Source organism: Neomonachus schauinslandi, chromosome 6 (assembly GCF_002201575.2).
Source record: "Neomonachus schauinslandi chromosome 6, ASM220157v2, whole genome shotgun sequence".
Lineage (NCBI taxonomy): Eukaryota > Metazoa > Chordata > Mammalia > Carnivora > Phocidae > Neomonachus > Neomonachus schauinslandi.
The window spans coordinates 16,726,321-16,738,935 of record NC_058408.1 but is presented as its reverse complement, the minus strand read 5'-3'; positions in this window follow the sequence as shown (position 1 = coordinate 16,738,935).

Below are 12,615 nucleotides of genomic sequence, written 5' to 3'. Positions count from 1 at the left end.
TTTTAAAAATGTAAAAACTTAGATGTCAGCAAATGTCTTCCAAACACATATTTAACTCTATTACATTATTATATAATTCATCAAAATATTTATTATATAAAGTACTGAAACATTCTCTTGCAATTCTTTATCTTTACTTAGAGCCTCAATTTTAAAAAAAAAATATTTTTTTAATTTTAAGACAGTTTTAGAATTACAGAAAAATTGCGAAGATAAAGGGTGTCCATACACCTCACATTCATTTTTTCTACTATTAATATCTTGTACTAGGATAGTACATTGTCACAATTAATGAACCACTATTGATACATTATTATTAACTGAAACTCACACTTTTTTCAAATTTGCTTATTCAGATTTTCTATAGTTTTTATCTAATGTGCTCTTTCTGTTCCATGATCCCATCTAGAAAAGCATATTATTTTCATGCATCCTGTTTCCTAGGCTTCTCTTGACTATCACATTATATAATTCTTTTTTTTTTAAAGATTTTATTTATTTATTTGAGACAGAGAGAATGAGAAAGAGAGAGCACATGAGAGGGGGGAGGGTCAGAGGCAGAAGCAGGCTCCCTGCCGAGCAGGGAGCCCGATGCGGGACTCGATCCAGGGACTCCAGGATCATGACCTGAGCCGAAGGCAGTCGCTTAACCAACTGAGCCACCCAGGCGCCCTATAATTCTTTTTTTAATTAGAATTTTATTCCTCGAAATTGTCTTAATGTTCCTAAACTTGCTTTCTCTCAATATCTTCCTCTCTTTCTCTGCCTTTCTCTCTCTCTCTCTACTGAGTCTATAGCAGCCCTCAATAACCTTGTCAATATTAAACGTAGAGTTTGATTTACATAATTTTTTAAATGAAGTGGCAAATCATTATGTAATAATGTTAACATATTTGGCTATCACATACCATTTTGTTTAAATAATGATAAATTCTGAAGCTGTTTTCTAAGTGAGTAAATTAATTCAGAATATGTATTGCTGTATCAGTCATCTGAGGCTAAGATAAATTGTAACAACAACCTATTCCAAAATTTAAATGGCTTATAAAAACAAAGATTTATTTGTCTCTCAATTGGCATGCCCATTGCTATTCATCACGTCTTCTTCACTTTGTTACTTGGCTGAAGGAATAGCCACTACCTGTGGCTTTGCTAGTGTTGTGGCTAAAAGAGAAAAAAAAAGAAAAAACAACATAACAGAACTACATAATGGCCCTAATGGGAGAGATAGACAAGTAAACAGACTGCTGCAGTATAGTACAAGTAACTTAGAGATGGAGGGATGGAAGGAGGTTATGGAAGTTTTTCTAGGTGAGTGACTTTTCCAGACAGAATCTGAAAAAGAGTAAATTAACCTAGCAGAAAAGAAATGCAAGAATACTCCAGGCACAGGGAGTAATATATCTAAGTGAAGAAGGGTGAAGAAGATACCGTAGTGCTTTTAGGGAATTGCAGTTATTTGGCATTGTTAAAGGGCAAAGTGGGAGGGTGAGACAGGGAATAAAGGAACTGACATGAGACAATTGCATTGTTTTATGTATATTAGCTTGCTGATGAGAAAGTAATATTGGTGGAGATCTTCAATAATCCATCCCCCCAAAATGTTAGATTAATTTAAATACTAATTTTATGACGTATTATTAACTTTAGGCATCAAACAGCTTACAATGTTCTGCTCTTCTTAACAGTACACATTATTGGGGTGCCTGGGTGGCTCAGTTTGTTAAGTGTCTGACTCTCGATTTCAGATCAGGTCATAATCCCAGGGTTGTGAAATGGAACCCCTAGTGGGGCTCCGCACTCAGCATGGAGCCTACTTGAGATTCTCTCCCTCTGCCTCTCCCCTACTTGTGCGTGCATGCTCTCTCTCTCTCTCTCAAAATAAATAAAATTAAAAAAAAAAAACAGTCACACTATTGACCTTGAGAACAGGAGATAAGCGGTATCTGTTTATAGCAGGGAGGAGTTGGCAGGGAACATGAAGCAGACAAAATTAGGCAGATTTTGAACTTCTGTGGTGAGATGAGGAGGACTGGATGTCCTATGGAAGAGATCTTAAAGATGTGGCTGGCAGGACAGTTTCTCTCTCTTGCCTGATGGGTATTATTTACGAGACAGGCGCTTTAGCCAACTAAGCCACAGAGCCAGCCTGATGGGTATTATTTAAACGTCTTCAGTGACACCAATAAATGGAAAGATACTCCATGCTTATGGATTGGAAAAATTAATGTTGTTAAAATGCCCATACTACCCAAAGCTGTCTACAGATTCACTGCAATACCCATCAAAATACCAATGGCATTTTTCACAGAAATAGAACAAAGGATCCTAAAATTTGTTTGGAAACATAAAAGACCCCAAAAAGCAATCTTGAGAAAGAACAAAGCTAAAAATATCACATTCCCTGATTTCAAACTATACTATAAAGCTATAATAATCAAAACAGTATAGTACTGGCATGAAAACAGACACATAAAGCAATGGAATAGAATAAAGAGCCCAGAAATAAACCCACACATATATGGTCATCATTCTGTGACAAAGGAGGCAAGAATATACAATAAGGGAAAGACAGTCTCTTCAATAAGTGGTGTTCAGAAAACTGGACAGCTACATGCAAAAGAATGAAACTGTACCACTCCTTTATACCATAGACAAAAATAAATTCAAAATGGATTAAATACATGAATGTAAGACCTGATACCATAGAACTCCTAGAAGAAAACATAAATAGTGCTCTCCTTGACATTGGTCTTAGCAATTTTTTTTTTTTTTTGAACTGGTCTCCTCATGCAAGGGCAGGAAAACCTAAAATGAAGAAATGGGATTACGTCAAACTTAAAAGCTTTTGTCCAGCAAAGGAAACCATATAAAACAAAAAGGGAATATACTGAATGGGAGAGGTTATTGGTGGATCATCCATCTCATAGGGATTAATATCCAAAATATTGTAGAGAATGTACACAACTTAATATCAAAAAAATAAATAACCTGATTAAAAAATGGGCAGAGGGCTTGAATAGACATCTTTCCAAGACATACAGATGGCCAACAGGCACATGAAAAGATACTCAGCATCACTAATCATTAAGGAACTACAAATCAAAACCACAATCAAATCACCTCACACCTGTCAGACTGGCTATTATCAAAAAAAGACAAATTATAGTAAGTGTTGGCAAAAATATAGAGAAAAGGGAACCCTTGTACACTATTGGTAGGAATATAAACTGGTACAGTCACTATGGAAAAAGGAGGTTTATTGGGTCACTGGTGCACAAATATTCTTTGTGGTGCTTCGATGAGCATTTCTTTACCCCAAGAAATGCAATTTAAGCCTACTTAGAAATTGTAAATATAATACCCTATTTCAGTATAGTTCAGCATTATCTTTACATTTATGAATTCCACTGATCATGTTTGCATTAGTTATGCCAACCTATGTATACTAAATTAACCAAACAATCTTAATCGTCTTGTAATGACTAGCTGGAGACATGATTAGGATAGTATTCCAATTCCTTGGAGATTTTCTGTTCCCAAATTCTAAGAATCTGTCATTATAGTTGTAGAGAGTTAATGTTTTTTATGATTTCAGCCTCATGAAAGTGCCCAAACAACAAAATTTTGTTTTAAATATGTGGTGATACTTACCAATAATTAGCATATAAAATAAAACATAATTTGAGTTATACTTTTTAACATCATTTTCAATGTATGACTGTCACACCGCTAATTTTGATGCTTTGTTAGTGATATTTTTCAGAGATGTTATATATTCCTGGTAGACTTTTTTAAGAGACTTAATTGGAGAGAGAGAGAGACACAGAGAGAGCATGAGCAGGGGGGAGAGGGAGAAGCAGAGTCCCCACTAAGCAAGGAGCCTGACATGGGGCTCCATCCCAGGGCCTGAGATCCTGACCTGATCTGAAGGCAGATGCTTAACTGACTGAGCCACCCAGGCGCCCCTCCTAGTAGACATTTTTATCTAGGCATTGTATACCATTACTGTACTGTATACACTTTATATTTAACTTATTTTCTTTTCATTATAAATGTTTATGTCAAGTATGTAAATAAATGGGAGTATTATTATTGGTTAAACATTCGAAGACCTTTCTTTATTTTACCCTTAAACTTAAGTATTGATTATAGATGATTTGCTAGCTTAAATACACTAGCTAAACACAGCTAATATTTGTTTTGGAAGTGGTTTAACTTTAGCATACATGAATGTATAATTTAAATAGACTGCATTTGCTTGATGTAGTAGTGGATAATATTGATTTCATGATATGCTGAATATGACCATTCTGTGCCACAGTCCTATGAGAGAAAGGTTGGTGGTTGGAACACAGTTGCTGGACTGCAGATTGCCTGAGTGATCTTACAGCTGACTGGTCTTTCTGGCTGATGAAGTAAATTCACTACCTAGTGCTCTGTTTCCTCCTACCCTCATAAAAACACCTATTCAGTGGGTTGTTGAGCACAGTATTTCAAACCAGTTTGAAAATGGAAACATTCAATAAGAGTTAGCTATTTTTATGACTCTTAGAGATAATTTTATGTGTATGATACAGAACAGATCATTTAATGTGAGCAAAGTCAGAAATTTATAACAAAGGTAAGTTTAGTGTGACCAAATGGATATAAATATTTAACTAGGATGATACTTGAGAATAGAATTTTCCCTTAGGTTTTATATGCAAACCTACATTTGTAGTTAGTATTTTATTATAATAACAAGACCAATAATAAACAAAAGATAAGAGAGATCCGTGGGGCGCCTGGGTGGCTCAGTTGTTAAGCGTCTGCCTTCGGCTTGGGTCATGGTCCTGGGGTCCTGGGATCGAGCCCCACATCGGGCTCTCCGCTCAGCAGGAAGCCTGCTTCTCTGTCTCCCATTTCCCCTGCTTGTGTTCCCTCTCTCACTGTGTCTCTCTCTGTCAAATAAACAAATAAAATCTTAAAAAGATAAGAGATTTGTCACATCATTGACTCTTTTAATACTGTATATATTTTTAAATTTCATGGTATCAATGTACTATAGTACATCTTTTTAAATTGCTATCATATCAATATTATATGTGTTTACTAGTTTACTATAATTTTTGACAAAAGTTTAAGAAAAAATATAGTGTATGAAAGACTATATCTGGATTCTAAACCAATATTTGATTAAAATAAATGTATAAAACATAAAGGATGCATTCATCATTTAATCAATAAATATTTTTGAGTCCCCACTATGTGCATGACTTGTAGGTGTTGGTGATATAACAATGTACAAAATGAAGTCATTGCCATCATGAAGCTTATATTTATAAAGGGAGTCAAAAAATATGTATGATTCCATCATTTTCTGCCATGTGTTATAAGTGATATATATAGTGAAAATAGCAAGAGTTTTCTGTTAGTTACAAAAGTCCTTCTTGCGTGATGATATGTGGTCATAGACATATGGAAACGAAAGAAATGTGGGAGCAAGCAATGCATATATCTGGAGAAAAAGCCATTGAGACAGGTTCATATTTGGCATATTCCCAAAACATGCTAAATGTAGGCTGGAACACAGTGAGCAAGTCAGGGGATAATAGGAGATAACATATACAGGAGGGGTGGTGATAAATCCTTTACACCCAAAAATTTTTGGGTCAAAAGCAAAATTTTTGATCTCCTGGTAATGCTGGTTCAGGAAAATAAAATGCCAACAAACAATAAGATAAATAAAAAGCAAAAGCACTAGTAAAAAGAAATTCTAACAAAATTTAATATAAACTTAAACCATTAAAGAGCATGCTGAAATATTACAGACAAAATTTTGAGAAAATATATAACATAATACCCGATGTAAATATTTTTATATTGTAAAAAATAATTCCTTAAATTGAAATTCACATATTCAGAATAGAAATGCAGGACAAATAGCAAGAAGTTATGAAATGAAGACTTCTAGAATTGGGGAAAGAAGTTTAAGAAAAAGACAATATCATATCAAAAATAAAGAAGGAAGAATACATTGTTCCTCAAGAAAGAAGAGTCACAAGGGAAAGATGAGTAAGTGAGAGGATAAAAATAAATTTAAAGAAAAACAGAAACAAAGAGAAAATAGAGAAGAGAGAAGGGATTAGGTATAGAAGACATTTAAAAAACATTGTAATAAGGGGCACCTGGGTGGCTCAGTCGTTAAGCGTCTGCCTTCGGCTCAGGTCATGGTCCCGGGGTCCTGGGATCGAGCCCCGCATCGGGCTCCCTGCTCTGTGGGAAGCCTGCTTCTCCCTCTCCCACTCCCCCTGCTTGTGTTCCCTCTTTCGCTGTGTCTCTCTCTCTGTCAAATAAATAAATAAAATCTTTAAAAAAAATAATAATAAAATAATAAAAAAAATAAAAAACATTGTAATAAAACTAACATTTAAGACTGTAATTTGGTGATATTAGTAATTTGGTGATATTAGAGTAAATACTTCCAAAATTTCACCCTTCCATAAAAGCAATGAAAAAAAATGGCAAAAATTGGAAGAATCAATCTTTTCAGAAATTAATCAAGGCTTGTAGCACCTGGATTGCTCAAGAACATGGTTGAATCTCAGTAAGAACAGTGAGTGTGTGACAGTTTGGTGTGCCCTAATCACATTTCCTGTTCCTCAGCTAAGCAATAACTTTGAAAAATAATGGTCCACCTTCCTGGGATCAGACTGAAAGGAGCAGAAAGAAGCTGGAGTTCTTTCAAACTGTCATGGCCAGTAAATTGTCACTGTTTGACCTGTTTGATGGTTCTCTGACAGATCCCACTCAAATGGCTTATCTTTATTTGACCTGCCCTCTGTGCTAAAAGTCTCTACCTAGGGAAAGTTTTAAAAGACATTTATAGGTATATATATTTAGCATTGTAGCTGTCTGAAGTAATGGTAGGGGTTGGGATAAACAGTAGATTAACCAAGAGCTTAAAAGCTGATGAAGAAAATGTCTATAGAGGATTTGAAGAGTTCTGACATTTTTCTGGGAATTTAGAAGGCCACTCACATGCATAGAGTTGTATGCATAATCAAGACAGACCTGAGAACACCCTATGCCGCCACCTCACGCTAACACTAAGGCTCTGCAAAAGCAGGAAGTGAAATCTAAGACAAAGTTGTAAACTTCCTGGCTGAATGTTGAAGGCATGTCCCCAAGCCCCGTGGCAAGGCCTGGGAGATTGATTCTGGTCATTTAAAGAACACTATGCCATCATTAGCTAACCACTAAGTTAACCTACTAGAGACTGAAGTGGCCACATGAAAAAGAATACAGATTCTACAAAATCCATTCACAAAAATCAGTAAATAAGAAAACAATTACAACTCACAAGCAGGAAAAACAACAAACACTGAAGATAGAGTGTGATTCTGATTAGATGTGTTGTCACATTTTAGAATTTCAAATGTCTAGTTTTCAATAACAACAAAAAACAAGACATGCAAAGTAAGAAAGTATGGCCAATCCATAGAAAAACAAAAAAACTATCAGTTTAAACTGGCCCCAAAGATGACCAGATTTTGGACCAAGTAGACACAGACTTTAATTAGTTATTATAAAGATGTTCAAAGAGGTAGAAAAAACCATGTCTAGAGAACTAAAAGTTTGAGAACAATGTTCTCATTAAATGCTAAAAGGCAGGATTGTCTCAGTGGATTTTAAAAATGCTCAAACTATATATTGTCCACAGTATATATACTTTATATTCAAAGACATTAGATTGAAAGTAAAGGATGGAAATATATACCATCCAGATCTTAACCAAAATAGAGCTGGAGTGGCCATATCAGTATCAGGTGAAATAGACTTTAATATAAAATTACAACTAGAGACAGAGAAGGATATTTTATAATGACAAATGATCAATGACAATATAAAAAATTATAGATTTTTTATGTACCTAACCTGGAGAAATAGACAATTAAACAGTAATATTTGGAGACTTCAGTGTCTCATTTTCAATAATGTATACAACTACTAGACAGAATATCAACAAGGAAATGGGAGACTTGAACACCATTATAAAACAAATATACCAGGCAAATATCTGTAGAACAACCTATGTAATGATAGCAAAATACATATGCCTCACAAGTGCATGTAGGACATATGTTAGGCCACAAAACAAATCTAAATAAAATTGCAAAGTTTGGAATCACCAAAATATATTATCCAACCATAATGGAATGAAATTAGAAATCAGTAACAGCAAGAAATTTGAGGAAGAAACACACAAATATATAGAAATTAAACAACATACTCCTAAACATCCCTGGGGTCAAAGAAGAAATTAAGAGAGAACTTAGGAAACACTTTTAGATAAATGAAAACAAAACACAATATAACAAAACTTGCAGTGCAAACCATGCTAAAGGAGAAATTTATAGCTATAAGTGCTTAATTTGCCAAATATAAAAAGATTATCATATTAATAACATAATCCTATATCTTAATAAGAAATAAAAAAGCAAAGTAAACCCAATGCAATCACTAAAAAGATTACATCAGAAAGAACAAAATAGGGTATAGAAAAACAGTAGATAAAATCAACAAAACAAAGTTGACAAAATTGACAGACTTTAGCTATACTTATAAAAAAAAGAATATACAGATTTTAAAAAGCAGAAATGATAGAGGGGACATTACTACCAACAATACAGTGAATAATGGAGTACTATGAATAATTTTGTCAACAAATTAGATTAGGTGAAATGGAAACATTCCCAGAAAGATACAGACTACCAAAAATGATTCAAGAAGAAATACAAAATCAGTATAGACATGTAAGAGGTAAAAATTGAGTGAGTGGTCAAAAAGCTTCCCAAAATGAAAATCCCAAGCAAGATGGATTTACGAATGATTTCTACTCAGTGCCCCATCAACTCAAGTCCAAAACTGCATCTAAATATCATCAGTTTCAAAGTCCCAATTCTCATTATCTAAATTATTGAAATCAGATATAGGTAAGATTCTGAATATAATCCATCTAAGATAAAATTATTCTCCATCTATGGACATATAAAACCATAAATACAATGGTGGGACAGGCATAGGATAATAATTATAGACATTCCCATTTCAAAAGATAGAAATAGAAAGAAGCAAGGGGTCACCAGTCTGAAGAAATTTCAAAATCCAGCTGGTCAAATTTCATTAGGTTCAAGACCTAGCAACAATCTGTGGCATGAGATTCCAGCCCATGTGACCACCGGTAGATATCGTCTCTGTGCCCATAGATCTGGCCTCTGACATCATAGATCAGCTTTTTTTTTGCCCAAAGTTGTGCCCTTTGAGCCCAAGCCTCCCCCGTTGGAGTCATCTCTTTTTCTTGAAGGGTTGCACATGCTTGCATATGAGGAATTTTATCAGTCTGTTAACTGCCTGTAGAATTTGGGAGTGTGACAACCTTCTTTTATTTCATTCTGTCTCTGTCCATTTCAGACCAAGATGGTAGTGCCTCTGTTGATATAAAATTCTCAAACACCTTTTGGTTCTTTCACAGATGTAACAGAGATCCATACAACTGGACAAGAATGTACCCCACAGAGCTTTTGTAGATATATTCTGTTCCTGACTTCTGATGTGGTTGAGCAAACCCATGAGTCACACACCTAATCTTTTCAGCAAAATGTTGTGCAGGCACATTCTTCACCTTCTTTCCAGAGCATACTTTCCAACAGTGGATTTCCTAATCCTAGCATCCTCTGCCACACAGATAGACCAAGAACCTCCAAAAATTATCAAATGCTAGTTCCTTTTCACCTAACAGTTCCTTCCTCAGTTTGTCTTTCCTCTTGCATTTTACTATAGTAGGAAAAGAGAAACAAAACACTTTGTTTAGAATTCTCCTCAGCTGAATATCCATCACTTAAAGATTCTGTTTTTCACACAAGTATAGGACAAGTATAGGACACAGCCATCACCAGAAATACCTTTAACACTGATATGTCTACCAACATTATGCTTATTCTGATATAGGTGTTCGGTATAATCTACATTTTCTCTACCATTCTTCTCACTTCCTACTGAACCCTCACCAGAAATGCTTGTAACATCCATATATCTATCCATGGTTTGCTTAAGGCAGTCTTAGTCTTATTCTATCATGGGATTCAAAATTCATTCAGCCTCTACTTATTATCCAATTCCAAAGTAACTTCCTCAATTTTAGATATTTGTTATAGTAGCACTACACATCTAGTACAAATACCTGTATGTTATTAGGGCTACTGTAATAAATTATCACAGACTTGGTAACTTAAAACAACAGAAATTTATTCTCTCATAGTTCTGAAGACAAGTCTGGAATCAAGGTATTGGATCACACTTCCTCCAGAAACTCCAGGGAGAATTCATTGATTGCCTCTTCCAGGTTCTGGTGTGTGCTAGTATTTCTTGTCTTGTTGACACATCACTCTAGTATCTGCCTGCATCTTCATATCGCCTTCTCCTTTTTGTGTGTCTATTCTCTCATTATCCCTCAGGACACTTTTGGTGGAATTTAGGAATCATACAGATATTCCAGAATCATCTCATCATCTCAAAATCCTTACCATACTACATCCACAAAAACTTTACCATATAAGGTAACATTCACTGGTTCTGAGGATTAGGATATTTTGCCTTTGGGTGGGACACTATTCAACCCACTAGAACAGTCAATTTGGAACTCTCTATCCCTGGGGAAAAATTAAGAAATGAAAGTGAACGAAATAAATTTTCAGACAGACAAAATAGTTTCCATTTCGCTGCTGACATTTCCTATTTTTTCATTCATCATGACTAATTTTATATCCTTGAGAAGTTATAATAGCTGCTTTAAAGTCCTTGTCTGCTAATTTCAATAACGATATTATCTTGGGGGCACTCTCTATTGTGTTCTCTTGAGTTTAGGTCACACTTTTGTGTTTCTTTTTATGTATTAATGTATGTATTGTATCCTGATGCTACATTTTAGAGTCTCTAGATTCTGTTATGTTCCTCAGAAGAATATATTTCTGTTTGTTTTAGTATTCAGTTAATTTGGCATGACTCAAAATCTAATTTGTGTCTTCCCTGAGGTGGATACTATGTGAAATTTTCTTTAGCTTTTTTAAACTTAGGTAGGCTTCTTGAGGCTGCCTTGAACATGAAAGTTTAGAGATTAGTCAGAAATTTGAGCAGAATGTATTCATATAATTTGGCACTGTTTCTCAGGTTCCCTGCTATATGGAACTTCTCATTTTCCAGATAGGGTGGCTCGAAACTCTGTCCTCTGTTTCTTCAAGCCAGTAAGACTGAGGAATTTTTCTCTAAGTTTCATCTCCCCTAAATCAGATTACACCCGTAATCAGGTAATAAAAAAGGGGGGGGCAGGAACAAAAATGAGAAATAGCACCATTCCTTTTTTCCAAATGAAAACCCCATCATGGCAGTTATTTTGTTTTGTAGTATTAGACATTTGGTGGAGTAGGAGTTACCAGAAGCATTTGTAATTAATGTCAGCTGTAATTAATAACTGATGGGGAAAGATTTTAAAACTATATAAATATTCTGTTCCTCATGGAACTTACACATTATTCATTTATGTCTTCATATCATTATGGTCTTAATTTTTTTCCTATTATATTGAAAGTATTACAAGATATTTGCATTATTACATATTTTGACATAGTAGAAAAACAGCCTTAAGGGTCACACTCACCCTTCTGTTCCTTTCTCCTGATTAGGATCTCGGCTTACTTAATAAGTTTGTGTGGAATATATACATAAATGACTAAAAACAGATTACTTTTAGGACTATAGGACAGTTTGAAAGCATACTGGAATTACATTAAGGAACTAGATAGAATTTCATATCTATGGAGTTCATGTCTGTATGGTTATTCGAATACAACTATACAATCACTACAATTTTGTTTGTTTCTAGAGTACAGACTCAGATAGACCTCCAGAAATGAGGACTAAGTCACCTGAAAAATAACTATAGAAAAGTCATAAGCACTACAGAGGAATTGCTTGTGTTGTAATGAATGAGACATCTTGACAGAACAAGGGTGGAAGTGCTGACAAGTAGTGTACACTGTAAATAGTGTACACTTGAGGCATATTTAAGGAAGTGGCTAATAGCAGAGAATTATAATCTTAGTCTCACATCAGAGAATTAGAATCTTATGAAGCGTAGCAATATTTGCCTACATTTTGTTGGTAAGATCATCCCACCAGGTAATTCTCAGCAGTATGCGAGAGAGTTTCTCTAAGCCCATTTAAGAAAAAGTGTCAATATCATTGGTCTGTGACAATGACTCTGTAAGATCTTTCACTTATTCAGCATTGATGTTAGATATTGTCCATTTTACTGCAATAGTTACTATTAAAGTCTTTAAAACAAAAGGGCCAGTCAATAAAATGATGGGAAATACGATGTTCAAAACAATTCTGGGGAACTGACGAAAAAGAAAGAATCAGATATTGGTTTAGGATTAAGAAAAGATATCTAGAATTTATCTATTAGGACTACTTTCATATGGTATCCTGCCTCTTATCCATCCACCATTTATAAATTTCTCTATGAAAATAAAATTATAAGTACCTCAAAAAGGTTTTGTGATGGACTTTTGG